Source organism: Stegastes partitus, unplaced genomic scaffold (assembly GCF_000690725.1).
Source record: "Stegastes partitus isolate 25-593 unplaced genomic scaffold, Stegastes_partitus-1.0.2 Scaffold791, whole genome shotgun sequence".
Classification (NCBI taxonomy): Eukaryota; Metazoa; Chordata; class Actinopteri; family Pomacentridae; genus Stegastes; species Stegastes partitus.
In genome coordinates this window covers 168,121-183,226 of record NW_007578522.1, presented here as the reverse complement: position 1 = coordinate 183,226, position 15,106 = coordinate 168,121, and the positions used below count along the sequence as shown (strand labels likewise).

The following is a 15,106-nucleotide window of genomic DNA, read 5'->3' as shown; positions in this document are numbered from 1 at the left end:
GATGAGTTTTGCTTTGAAATGGATGCACAGTGTTTTAGAGCTCATCTCGTGATACATGAGGCAGAAGTATTTTGTACTGTCACAGTCGGAGGCAGAGATTGGCCGGAGGACAGCTCATTCTCTGTCAGACAGATGCAGGCAACTCAGCCACTTGTGTGCAGCAACACTGCATCATCCAGCTGCTCCCTGCTGCTTGCATACGAAGAGTCCCTGCAGCTTTGCCTGATAGCTGGAGTGGAGCTACGGCTTCAATGCAGACACAACAGGCAGAATAATGAGCTGCTCTCCACACACAGCCCAGCAGATGGTAGATGGCTAATCAGCGCTGTATGAAACGCATATACTGCAAAAATCCACAGGACATACAAAACATTTTAAGTGCAGAAGTGCAGGAGGCAGCAGTCGGACGGCCTCTGAACACTGGCCAACGCTCAAAAAAACACATGTCTTAAATGATTTTGATCTAGAGGCTATTTTGGTGCGTTTACTGTGATTTCGCTGGCACAAGCGCACGCCATCATCCACTTGTTCCCAGACTCTGTCCATTACAAAGCAACGGGAACAGACAGTTTACTGGTGTAACTGCAGATGCAGGTTAACCTCTTGAACTCGGAGCTGTCTTTCGTGCTCGGTACTTCTGGGCTCGTGGCAATGTCACCGCCACACGTCATCTACTTCTATTTTCAGGACTGACTGCCACCATTTAGCACGAAAGATTAGAAATAGAATAGAAATAGAAATAGAAAAATACTTTATTAATCCCAGTCTGGGAAATTACTGTGGTACAGCAGCAGAAAGTACTATTTAAAAATTACAAATAAAATAGGTGAATAAAATAACATAAATAAAATAAAATAAAACAACTGTACAAAATGTGCAATTTGAGAAAAACAGTGCAAGCGTTCCCAATCGGCCTATTAGATGACCTAGTACTTAAGCACCATCTACCATGTTGTTCATAGCCACAAAACAGTTTTTAATACTATTAATTATGGGGATTGTCTGATTTTCAGCCCGGCCAATTATCGTAGCCGATATTTGTCATTTTTCAGATTATCGATAGATTGAATCCACTTCTTTGGGTCCAATGCAGCGCCTTTCTGTCGGTTGTCAATCTGTGGTCTCAACAGTGTCTCTTTAACAGAAACCCAACCCACAAAAACTGCACAACAAACACAAACCGTCCACACAAACCAGGATGTTACCTGCTTTGACAGTGATTAAGGCTAAACTAGCGGCTACGTTAGGAGGCCGTCACAGATTTTCCAGTGTCTTGAAAACAATAACTAATGAAGCTTTAAGACTTTAATGAGCAATGAAAGTGTTGTGTATGTGTGTGAATAGCAGTGAAAGATGAACAGAACAGAATAGCAGCAGGAGAGGAGACAAACTGTTCAATGTCAACCAGAGCGTCTTGGCATCCTGTCATGCTTTGACCTCGTCACTCCTATTTGTAGTGCACCTATTCAGTGTTAGTGTATTGAAGCCCAGGTATGAATGACTGGTTCCCTGCTATCACATGCTGGTGATATATATAACACGTAATGTATATCAGGTCCAAACATCCATTGTCTTTTTTTGATTCCCAATAATCAGCATTAGGACTGGCTCTGGAAAATCCACATCGGTTAGATTCCTTAATAATAAAAGAGACTCCACACTCTTTACATAGACTGTCACTTCAAAAAGCACTCAGACTCCCTTTTTTTTGTACACACTTCTACTTGTTGCAGATTTAATTCTAAATGGACAAAGTTTGCATGTTTCCCTGTTACGCTACATTCAATATCACTGAATAAAAATGTGTAGTTATCATTTTTTTTTGGTTATTAAATAGAAAGTCTTTTGTTGACGAAAGTGTTCACTTTGCAGAAGCCCCTTTGGTGGCCACGACAGCCTCGAGTCAGCTTGGATAAGTCGCTACAATCTTTGCACAGCTGGATTTGGGCAGTTTATCCAATCCTTCCTGGCACTTCCTCTCAGGCTACATCAAATGTGAAGGGAAGCATCTGTGAACTGCCATCCTCAGGTCTCTCCGCAGATGTTCTGAGGGGTTTCAGTCTGGGCTTTTGTTGGGCTACTCAAGGACAGTCGGAGGCTTGTCTTAAAACTTTTCCAGTGTTTTCTTTGGCTCTCTGCGACGCTGATAGGTCGCATTCACCGGTCTCTGCAGCTTTTCTTCAAGAACCTCTCTGCTGCGTTCATTGTACTTTAACTTGTCATCGGTCTTTTTGTTCCCCTGCTGCTCAGACACACATCTTAATGCACCTGACTAGAATTTAGAATACTATAAACAGGAGATTCCAGTTTATAAAAAGTTTATTCAGTATGCCATTATGGGTTTTTGAGTGTGTATTGATGGAAATTAATTTTTTTCCCCCCTTTCAACTTTAAAATCCACCAAAAGTAAAAGAGCTGTAAGGGATACAAGAGGTCCAGATACTTCCTGAAGTGACTATCTCGTGGTAGATGCAGGACCATCCCTCCCCCCTGAGGAGCAAGCAATTTACACTTTTATACCTTTTAAATTGCATTAAGAGGGTTGACTGGTAAAGGTCAGAAATCAAGGATTCTGTCAGGTGCCGCATAATTAATGGTCGCCAACCATGTGTGTGCACAAACAGACACACACGGCGGCACATTAATCTCTCTGGTCAGTGAGGAAATTGAGCTGCTCCAGCCACCCGTATCAGTCCAGCTGTTGATAACCTTGTTACCAATTAGACCTGGTCTCCGTCTGCCTGTAGTGCTCAGAGTGCTTATACGCTACGAAGCAGCTCAGTGAAGCATCCACGAGTTAATGAGGGGTGGGTGTACACGTGAGGGCGAGACCGACAGCTCAACTGTTGGGCAGAGACAATGCTTTTTATAGTTTTAAATTGCCGTGATGCAAGTTACTTTCCATTAAATGATCCTGTATATATGTGTGTGTGGGGGTGGGTGGGTGTCTAGCTTTGTGTGTGTGTGCGTGTGTTTGCTTGTGCACCTACTGTCTCTGCACAGTTTGTCTCACAGAAAAGCAAATCAATACCGAAGGCAGTGAGTACACATAGAAAAACAGCAGGCACATCAATAAGCTGATTTATTGCTGCAGAGGTAAGGACTTTAACAATACGGTGTATGGACTTTTATGCTGGATTCATAAGATATTAATCTCCCTGTGTTATCACGCTCTAATAGGAAAGACACACTGCAGCCTCAGATATCAACAATCATTTCAGACCTCTGACCGAGCCAGAAATAAAATGTTCAGATAGTTTGACAGGCTTGCAGATAATGGCCTTGTTTCTGCATCTGCTTACTTGTTGTTTTTTTTCCTCCCCCCCCGTATATCTGCGCTGAAAATGGCAAACACTTCACTGAGGGCAGGTGCTTTAAATGCATCCCAGTCCAGCATCCAGCTCAGTGCAGCTTGTGTGGAGAAGCACAGATCTATAAATGTGGAAGCTGGATCAGCTCACCACAACGGAGGAAAAATGTCTCTCACTAGAATATTTCCAGACACTTTGATGGCAGCCTGGGAGGCATGTGAGTAAATATTTAGTTCCAGTCATTTTTCCTCCCATGACAAATCCAGCATACTACTGGAGCACAAGTGGCATAAGGTAAAATTCTTCCAGACAGCCTACTTTTTTAAAATCTTAAATACATCTCCCACAGGCCTTGTGGGCTAATTCTGGCTGTGGAAATGTAGGATGCACATGACTTGCAAAAGCAGCTTCGCGCATGTGCTTGTCACTTCTGTAAACAAACACCTGATTATTCAATTACAGGTCAGAGAGCTTTTCCACACTTCTGATCAATAGATAATCAAATAGCGCTGGGCGTTTGGCTCTTTGGGCCGGAAAATCCTCAATAAAACAGCTTCAGCTGAACTGGATACGACCATTGACGTTCTCCGTCGATATTCTTGCATGCATGACTGCGACTTGAGAAAAGTGTGATCAGTGTGTATTGTACTTCCTCAGCAGTGGTTAACAGAGTCTACACAACAGCTGTTACTGCTATTTAAAGCACCTGCTGAATGAACAACAGCAACAAGGTATAGCCAAGCACAGCAAGATTTTTTTAGATTAATGCTCTTTATTTCAGGTACTTTGACTTCCCTATTTCCCTAAATTCATTTCGGTGTTATATGGACTCATTTCTACCGTAAAGAGGACACCACAGAGATAGAGGCCCCCCTCCAGTGAAAAGCAAGTTTATTTTGTTTACCTTGTCATGCCCGTGGCTGAGCATTTCCACCCTCGAAAACTTGAATTCCAGGGTTTTATACATAACAAGCCCAAGGAATCAATCCTTGGCTTGCAGGGTGGCGCTTTTTCTGCCATTATTCTTTGTTTAAAGCGTTGTTTTCCAGTTCAAACATGTACAACTGAAGCACTCCAGTATTACAACCTGCCACAGCCGCACATAGAGTAGTTTTGCTGCGTTTGAGCAAATCTCAGGTGAGCTTGTGTGCTGCAGCTCTTGTGTAAGTGAAGACAGAGGAGGGCTTTCTGTAGATGAAGAAGCAACAGCGTAGAGTTACATCCAAGATCAATTAAGACAGGGAGGAATCGTTTTCATGGAAAATTACTTGTAAATGTGAAGCTTTGATGTGTAGATATGAGTTTTAAGGGGTTAATTCAATTACTTTAAACCATAATTTAACCATTTTAATCTTTTTTTCTCCCCATGTATCCCATTAGCTTCTAATGTCGTGTGTAAAAACTAAAGCGATGAAGATAAACCGTCTGTGCAGTGAAGATCCATTTTTGCTGATAGTGACCACTCGCTGCCATTTGAGCAGCTGTTACACTAAATTCTCTGCTGAAATACAGAATCTGAATGAGAAACCAGAAACACTCTGTGGAGGCTGATTAAATATGCCATCAGTGTGTTAAGAAAGCCCCACTGGCTGTATCTTCTACTGTAACTCGGCTCAACCAAGCATGCAGATTTACTTACAGACTTGTTTTCTTTTTATTTATTCCCTTTATTTTGCTTTTTTTCTGTCCCTGACACCGCCACCTGTTTCCGCGCTGAATCAATATGTTTCAGGCTCAAAAGTAGCCGGCTATATATTTTTAAAATAGCGCCGTTCTCTCACACCGTTCGCTGTTATTAGTGCCTTAGCTCTGATTGCTTTATCTTTGCAGAGTGCTTTATCCCTGTGTGAGATGTGGAACGTTTTCACCCACCTACTCAGCCGCTGAACACAGAGCTGCAAACTCGGGCTGAAATCGCTCGCATAAAATGTGCGAAAATGATCAACGCAGTCATTGTTTGCAGAAAACGGAAACACCACAGAGACGTACAGAATGTGGCTCTAGGTGGACCGTTTGATTTCCCTGATGCTCGGCGTGCTCAAGTATACAGCAGACTGCTCAGCTGTGGGCTTGAGAGGTGTTTTTTCAAGAGCTCTTAACAAGTCAAAAAGTGCATCTGTGTATGAAGGGAGATCTTGACCTTTTAGCAGCAATTCAGACGCAGTGAGGCTGTGCCGGCTGTCTGCATTAAGCCGTCCCCTAGTTTGTGTGAAGAGCATGCATGCACGCCTCACAGCTGATGACAATAAAAAGCGCCATCAATAAATGAGAACTGCAGCCATTTTCACCGCCCGTCTCTGCAGACACCACATCTAAATAAACCCTGTGCATTTCGGCGCTGACAACTCTAAAGGACCGAAAATCCCAGGAGGGGAAGCAACAACAGTTTTTTCAATCCATTTGTTACTATTTTCATTCTATTTCAAGACAAAGGGGCTGGAAGAATGAAGCATCTTTTAAGGTCAAGCTTCCATTACCCCCCCCCTCAACATCACCACCACCATCACCACTCACTCTCTCTCTCTAATCCTCTTTCCCTCCCACTTTCCCTTTGTCTAACCATCTCTTTGTCTCTCCGCTTGCTGCTGAAGTGTGAAATGGATCTTTCCTGATCCCTGAGCACCTGGTTTCCAAGGGAACCAAGAGAGTTGTTTGAGTCAGATTTGCAGTGAAGATGGTGCCGGTCGGCGTACAGTACAGCGGGGACTAATATTACCGTCACGTGGGGGAAACACGCGCTGAGGGGGCTCGAGAAATTAAGTTAGGGCTCATGGAATAATACACCACGGGAGAATATGGACATTTGAAACGAAAGCAAACTTCTGCTGCCTAAAGACACTGGACACTTGACACATGATATATCGCCGCACTGTAACACAGTCTGCGAGCAGTCAAACCGGAGGGTGAAGCTGTAGCCTATGGACATGGGGGTAAACTTTTCGTCTGGAACAGCATCAATAAATCATGGGCATTCATGAGTGAGATTAAGAATTCATGCCAGCTGGCTTTTGGTTCATGAATAGTAGGGCAACATCCTGTCTGTCGGTCTGTCTGGCCGTCCAGCCTTTGTCCACTTTGGAACATTTGAATTGTAAGGGTTGAAAACATAATGCTGTTTGGACCAGACATCGTGACCTGTGGCAGGTTTGGTGATAAGAGGTCAGACGCACAAAATTAGGGAATTAAACACATTCATAAATAAAGCCTCCTCTTGAGACTGTAGCCCAGAACACACAAGTACAACAAGTACTGTACATCTAGGCGTCTCTTGTTGCAGCGGAGAAACTGAAGTAAAGGAAAAAAAAGCACACAGGAGAAGACGAGACCGAGAGTTTAGTTGCTTGTGTACTGTGTAAGTTGAGAATAACACTACGTACAAATCGCTGAAGCCCAACTTTACTGTCCCGTTCAGTCGTCTGACACTTAGAGGAGGCAACTGATGATAAATTAATAGATCCTTCTGCAGAGGTTCCCCTTGATTGCAATGCAAAACAATGACAACATACCAGAGTTTCTAATCCAGCATTAACTCGTTTTAGTGTCTTTTTACTGCAGTGGCAACTGATATTTCTAAAGACAGAGCCGATAAAAGTCTTGCAACACGCCCACACGATGAATAATTTAAGGGGAAATCCTTGATAACTGTTGCAACAAATTGATCCTTGATTAGAAGATTCCTTGCAACAGGTTCTTGGCTTCTTCTACAGTAATCATCAGTCTTAATGTTTGCATTGCTCTCGCCACAATTTGTCAAAACCAAATAGAGATGGAGGAATGAAAAAAAACAAAAAAATGAGGCTGATTGATTGACAAGCTCTACTGCATGTTTCCCTTCTGAGCTTTGCTAACAGCTGTGTTCTGTGCGCTTCTTCACTGATTAGCATCTTACAACACAATTACGCTACTGTAGCCGGCTGAAGCTGCTGAAAATTAGGCAAATGATCGACCGTCTCCATCTGTAACACGAGTCTCAGCCTGCACGGCACAGTAGTCCGCAGAGTCCCCTGATAAATGTGCAATAAGTCCAAAATGCACTCCACTTTTAGCTCCGTTTCCTCTGTGTTCACGGCTCCCGCAGAAAACACCCGCCTGTTTAGCTGATAAATGTTTGCCAGCTTGACGCCAACTTCGTCTGGCTGCTGTTTGGCGCCGAGCTTGTGGCGTGCAGTTGTTTGCAGTTTATCAGAGCGTTGTGAGTGAAAAAGGTGGTATTTGTTACCAGAAAACTACGCTGATGAAAGTGGACCGAAAGAGTACATAAACTAAATCGATGACCTCAAAGATGCCACGAGTCTTTATTAGGATAAGGTACTGCAACGTCATGTAGGCAATTAATCCAATTTTGACCTCATCTGTGATTTCCTTCAGCGATTATTGTGCCACGTTGTGTTTTGCGGTATAAATCCAGTGCAGCCTTTTTGTTTACAGCTTCAGGCCTCAGTAACAGCCCAAACTCACTCCCCGACAGGTTGTTTATGTTTAGTTCGGCTCGAGCAGAGGTGATGGAAAGAAAGTCTTTGGTCAACAAGAAAAGTAAAACCAATTTAGCTCTTTGAAAACACTTTGGACTAGAAAACATAGCTGTTTTTTTCTGTCTTTATTAAATATTTGTGATCTCTATATAGATTATTCTCATAGTTTCAGCGTAGCAACTGGACTTATTATTTCTTGAAGACGTTTCACCTCTCATTTAAGAGGCTTCATCAGTTCTGACTGACCAGAAACTTATATCCTCAAGGAGCCATTAGCACTTGAGTTTTGGTTTCAGTTGCTCCTCCCCCTCGTTATGCGAGTCGTTAGTGCTCCCCCTGCCACAGAGGGGTTCGTTAAGATCTTTTGTGGCTAGGTGTGAATGGGTTTCATCTTCCTGGGGAGAGATCTTAAGTCTGAGTTATAAACAGGTGAGAGATGATGCCTCAGACCTCCACCTCTGTTGAGTGATGGTCCTTCCAGTTTGACATTCTTTCACTCCTCTCTCAAACCATCCGTCCATGTCCAAGTCTAAACTACGAGAATAACCATGACCTGGATGACTGAGAATCTTCACAGACATCTCAGTATTGACCAAAATAATTGTGACTGTGAGTTTTGAGCGTCCGTCACTGTGAGCAGCATAGTCTTCTAACCCATTTTTCATCCAACAATATGCGTTAAAAACTTTCTGACCTACTTATTTCCCATGAGTTGTTGTGGTAGTGGCGGCAGTAGTGCTTGTTATGGTGGCAACAGTCATATTTCTGGTGACGCCGCTGATGTATCGGTGAGGTAAGTGAGAAAAAGACGAGTGCATTGAGTTGTTCTTTCACAACAAGTCAAAGTAATATTAAATGATTTAGACTGCTTTGCTTTCATGCCATTATCTGGACTCACCTGGGAATAAATTATTCAATAACCGATGAGACGCGTCTTCCTCTTCCATTGCCCAGACACTTAAATTCTTCCAGTCAACTAAGGAATTCTGCGTGTTGACAATCTTGAATTAAATTACGCCCAGCCGATGTGTCTCGTTTAAAAATACCACGAGTGCCGCACTCATCTTATTACGGGAGGCACTCCAAAAGGAGCGATTCTGTGCAATATCGCTGAGTGCAGGCATGCGTGGGCCCAAGAGGGGAAGTCAGGGGATCACCAAAGTCAGGAGCACGGCTGAAACCATACAGACACTCATCCACGTGAAACTAGCACAAAGAGTGGGGTTAGAAAGCTGCGGTACCAGGGGAGTCTTTCTGCTCGACAACTTAGAGATTCAGCGAAAACAAGCAGTTATGTGATCACAGATCATACAATTTACAAATAATAACACTCTGTCATTTCCTATTTTTGCAGAAGAAACAATTGTTTTCCAAAGTCCGTTGCTCATGTTTGCAGCAGCGCTCCTCTCCGAGCAGCAGGTGGGGGTGTCAGGAGTTTTTTTTCTCTTTTTGAAACAGAAGCAAGTTTGAGAAGCTTAAAACCTCACCAGCTACTGAAGTGATATTGAAAGAAAGTGAAACTCTGGCATCAAAAATATCCCCAAGAGACCGAGTTGTAGGATTGTAGGAATCAAACATGCTTATGCAGATCTAACAGATGCCAAATTAGCGTTTTCTCCAGCATTGTCTCTGTTGCCGTTCATGAGCAGTCGTTGGCAGCTGCGCAATTTTCAACTTAAATTCTATCCTAGCAGTGGAAACCATTGCAAATTTGCTGAAGAGGGGCTTAGTATGTTTCCATAAACCGAGAGTGTATCAATTTCCTGGGTGACCCTTTGTAAATTTAATTGTTTGAAAGAATCCGCGAGCCAGATGGAGACGAAATCCAACCCAATCTGCACAGAATAAATAAATATGTGAGCATATGCTTCGGAGATTAGACGTGAGAAGCTGCGAGAGGAGATCCAGAAAAGTGGAAAATGTGTTGTTTTGATTTGAAGGGAAAAAAAAAGACAACATGGAGATATGAGTAGGTATTTTTGAGGGGGGAAGGGGGCGTCTTTGTGTGGCTTTTTATTGGTCTTTGCAAGATTAATAACATGTTGTGCCGAGACTGAGGAACTGGGAGGGAGATGAGAAAAGTAAAAAGAAGGGAAGCAGCGTTAACTCTTGCAGACTCCATCAACAGGACAAAGACATGAACGGAGGAAAAGAAGTGTTTTCTCAGAGGATATGAATTACTGCCTGCCTCTGTACAAAACTGGCACAGTATCTTTTAATCATCAGAAGAACTGTAGCACACAGCAACGTGACTGAAGTTGAATCACTGAAGAAAAGCTCAGTTGGATGTGCCACTCACTGTTTGTCTTTCTTGCCTTTTTTTTTTTTTTTCAAATACAATGTTTTCCTGAAAATGCTGCAGAAAATTAAATCCATTCTCAGTTAAAGGCCAGATAAGAGACCTATTATCCTTTCTGAATAATTATGTGCACACCAAATGGACCTAGCCTAATGAAAGTTCGGGGAAAAAAAAGCAAAAACACTGAAATTAATTTCATGACAGCAGAATTTTCAGGAGCTGGACGTGCTGTTCATGCAGTTCAATCTCCTCCATCTTATAACAGTGCCTGTTTTTTTTTTTTTTTGCTGCATGCATCACCTTTGATCCCCTCAGTCTGGATGGGTGCTTGAGTTTTAAATGACAGTGTGACTACCTTGCTGCTGGAAATGGAATACAGTAAAAATGGATGCTGCCTTGAACAAGACAATGACCTGACGCTGAAAAGCGGCGAACGCGGTAATGGAGGCGATATGATCACAAACAACAATCTGAGTATCAGAGCAACAAAACATTGTGTGGTGGCAATTTCCACGAGCCTTCAAAGCGTCACGATCGGCGACAATGTGAGGGCAGTTTGCAGTGGTGCTCGACAAAGGAGAGGCACGGTGATGGTGCCGGATAAAAAATATGGAGGTGCATTTCCGTAGCCTGTAACGAGTTCCCTAATGAAAGGCAGTGAATGGAGAATAAGTTGAGATTTCTATCTATTTATTCGGCAACATTTCAGATTCACGGCGGATAAATCAAGCGCAGCACATTGTCCGGCTGCATTAAAACCGACATTATAGTTGCAGTGATGTTGCAAAGGGCTGGAATTCAAACCTCAAATGTGCTTCTTCACTGCATGGTACTTCCTTTGCTGTAATATCTTCATCTCTCTGCCTCAGTATCCGCACCATTAAAGAGCAGACGCACAGGCAGGCATTCGGATTTGAAACTGATACTACCAATGAGCAAGGTCATTGTTGGAGCTACAGTGTCAGGGATGGGGGAGTGTATTTTCTGAGCTTCCAACAGGACATTTTTGTGCACAGTGTGCACAATGGAAAAAAAAGAAGCAGCTAAGGTCGATGAAATATGAAAATCACTCTCATTTCTTTTCAACAAAGGTGATACGATTGCTGCTCGTGTGTAATAATGACTGTGTATTATACGTGTTGCACTGATGTGCAGATGAGGCTGTGTGCATTTCACTTTCTGGAAGCTCGCTTTTTTTCAAGCCTGACATCCGATTTCCTCTCAACGTTCAAAAGAGCTCATGCTCTCCCTTTTTTTTTCTCCCCCTGATCTGAACATGGTTAAAGATCTGCTGTACTGCTGTCGACTCCGCAGTCTCGCTTTCATAAATGTATGAATAGGATGCAAAAATAAACACTTTACACTTAAAATATTCAAAGGTGCCGCCTGCACCGAAGACACAGAAAACTTCCTGCAGTCGAGAAAGTGCAGGAGGCGGTTCTCAGGGAAACTTTTCCCTCCTAGACATTAATTATACCCTGACCACTCAACAATTATAGGAAACTTCAACTAATGAGCCCTTTTTTCATTATTATTCTCACATTTGAAAATGCACTGCCAAATACTGAACAATCAACAGCTGTTATGCAACTGGATTCATTGTCAAGATGTTGTTATTCCATACAAGCAAGCGCTTTATTTTGGTGAAGCACCTTTCAACCTAAATTATGCTATCAGCCCAGAAGCTCAGTTATGTAAAGCCCAGAAGTGGCTTGTGTGTCTACACGTCATTACATCACTTCACAGTGTTCCCTATAGCCTCATACTGAGCACAATTTAAACTCAATGAGTTGACAGAACAATGCAGAGCAATTAACACCCACTCTCTGTCTCTCTCCCTCTCATCACACAGCTGCTTTTTAGCTTTGCAAACTTGCAAAATGAGATTTTTGTCCCTGAACACTCCTCCTCAGAAGAAAAAAACACCGAGCATTGGTGTGTACAAGCTGTTTCTTCTTCACAGAGTCAAATTGTTCGTGAAAACAGGACACCGGGAGGCTCTTCAGGTACAGAAGGTGCACCTGTGTGCTGAGGTTACAATAGGAGCTCATTCAATATGCATGCAGAAGTTTAGAAGCGATGCATACATTCAGACCGCAGCACTCAAATCATTTCCAGCCAGAACATCCACAAGTCAAACAGAAACACTGATTAAAATGTTCAACCAGGCTGCGTGGAAAATGATGTTTTTATCTTGTGACGATCAATCGCTGGCGGCGCCGCTCCTGCGCTGTTTACCTCCGATAAGGCGCGTTAAAAGCGTCATAAAAGCAGCAGATTAGGAGGCAGCTCGGGTTTGGACCTACCGGATCTTGCAGTTGCTGCTGCCCCTGCTGTTGCTGCTGCCCCTGAGCCACTTTCCCCGGACCGTTCGCGTCTTTTCCAGAAGTCATGACGGTAAATAAAGAGGAGAGGGGCGAGAAGAGCGCGCCCCGAAGTCCGCTGCTGACAGGTGCAGAATAATGGAGCGGAGGGGGGACGCGGAGAGAGAGAGAGAGAGAGAGTGGGTGAAGGAGGGAGAGAGAGAGAGAGAGAGAGAGAGAGAGAGAGAGAGAGAGAGGGAGGCGCACAAAGTGTTCAAGGAGATCCAGAGATTTGCTAAAATAATCGGGAGACCGTGGGTGCAGACGGCGCAGAGTTCAGCTGTGCGTAAAGCTGTGGACCGCTCACATGTGGGAGGTTCGGTTCGTCTCTGGGGGTGGCGGTGCCATCAATAACAGCCGAATGATCACCAGAACTCAAACCTGGTTTTTAACATTTTGTGTTTTTTTTCTATTTTGATCATTCAATTTGTGCCATTCAGGACAGAGACGCACGGATTATAAACTTCCATGGACTGGAGGATTAGAAACACTTTTGTGCTTCACTTAAAAAAAGAAGTGAAATCAAAAGACTGGACTTCTCTGCAGTCCATTTCCATCCCTGCACTGCTTCTTTTCTTCCCCCAACACAATACAGAGGAGAGCTCAAGGTTTTGTCCTTCCACCTGGACCTATATTTAGTTATACCAGACTCCACTTCCCACCGCTCAGCTCCCAGCTCGCAGCCACTGATAATATGGAGACCTGTCAGTTTGTATCAGATCACTGTGGGCACTCATTACTGGCAAGTCCATTACACAGGAAATGGAAACAGGAATCAATGCAAGAAGAGCAAAATACTTTTGGTTATCAGCGTGGTTCCTCTCAGATGGGATTTTTCAGTCTTACCTCGCGAAAGTTCGACTAACGTTCGTGACACTTTGCAGTTTAGGGAGTGGAGGAGGAACGAGTTTGCATAGCGCGTCTATACCCATAAAAATCACATTCATTCCAGTGTGCTGCCAATGCTGCTGTACTGTCTGCCAATAAAACAAAGGGTTGCTGCTGGCCCTGCTCTTGAGAAGCAGTGTTACCGTCCTCCCACATTGAGCAGAAATAGTTCCAGTTCCTAACAAAACATTGTTTGCACTGTAACTCTCTCACCGTGTGTCACATCTCTGTGCACACACAATCCACATCCTTGTTAGCACAGCTTGTCTGCCTATTTGTGCTGCACACACACACTCACGCGCACACACATGCAAAGCGCTCTTTTGCCGGAAAGCGAGAGAGGTTCCTCACAAGTCATGCACAGTCTCTGCAGCGCTCCTGGCCTTTTGAACCAGTCATCTGTTGGAGGGAAAGGAACTGAGCAATCTCACATAAGGAATGAAATAAAGTCTGTGATGTGAGTCAGTGGCACGGAGGAGGAGATGTTTGGTATCGGTAATATTTAAACATACTCTGGGTACAATAACGTCCTCGGCTTAATGTGCACTAGTACCTTTATTATTACCCCTAAGAGGTAATTACTGCTATTACAGTCGGGGAGATGGTGCCTTCTCTTTCTGCCGTTCGTGGATCTATAAATTAGCAGACATCAGAGCAAACATGTGGACCGTGAAACTCTGGCCTTCTGCTGGATGATACAGTCAGATTAGGATAAAGTGACTATCATCAGCTCGGGAGTCGCTTGAATATGGTGATTTGATTGGAGTTTTGAGGAGCGTGTTCCTCTGCTTTTGGAAAATTCTTTTAGATCGCGAGACAGAAATCTTTGGGATCAGAATTTTGTTGCGTGTTCTGAACGTCGCCATCACTGTATTGTGTACTCTGCATCGCATTCAAGATGTGGTTTGATCAAGGACGAACACTTTCGCTTTGCCTTGAATGTTTCTGCATGACATCGGTGAAGATTCGTGTCATCCAGGTTATCAAAGTGCTAAATCGAAGGCAGCCGGACTTGCTTGAATTTCTTCATGTTTTATTTCTCATCTGAAAGACTTCTTTAGAACTCAGACAGAAACTCAAGCAAGTGCATTCACCTTTGTTGAAGCACCCAGTTTCATCCACCATGTAAAGTAGAAAAGCGTTTTATGTATTACCTACATTTATTTAGTACTTTTTTTTTTCCAACGCGGCGATCCTTGTCCTAATGTTAACTTTCAGTCAGTTCAATGAATCACATCATGTAAATAATCCGCAACAGATGCAAACAAAGTACAGAAACTGATGTGAACAGTTACAGTGATGAAGAATAGTATGAGGTTACAGACATAAATAATATTAAATATAATGATAATAACTATGAAAATGTACTTTCATGGTGGTTTGCATTTCATGTATTTTAGTGAAACTAGCGGCCTATGAAACAATGTTGTCATTGCTATGATAAAGTGTCGGTAAATATCATGATCACTTTGTCACTAGTTGATAATTATATGAACTATTACTTATGTCTTATGTATAAACACCCACTCCAGGGTCAGTCCATCTAAGATCATCACATTTTTAGAACCATTTTTGCTCGACCGTCATGGATAGCATAAAATATGGATATTGATGAAATTCTAAGTTGATATTTCAAATACTTTTGAGACGAATTTCTTTTAAAAAATGCTCGTCGTCCCACTTTCAGCATGTTTTTTTCTTGCATTGAAATTTTAGTTTATGTTTAAATGACAATCTTTGAACAACTATCAAGGATAGAAACCTACATTTTTA

General features: G+C 43.0%; 1 protein-coding gene across 1 annotated transcript in view; it reads right to left on the bottom strand.

Moving 5' to 3' along the window:
* Positions 1–15,106, bottom strand: part of LOC103364898 (dipeptidyl aminopeptidase-like protein 6) — a 77,320-nt gene that overhangs the window by 29,286 nt on the left and 32,928 nt on the right. The window lies entirely within an intron of this gene.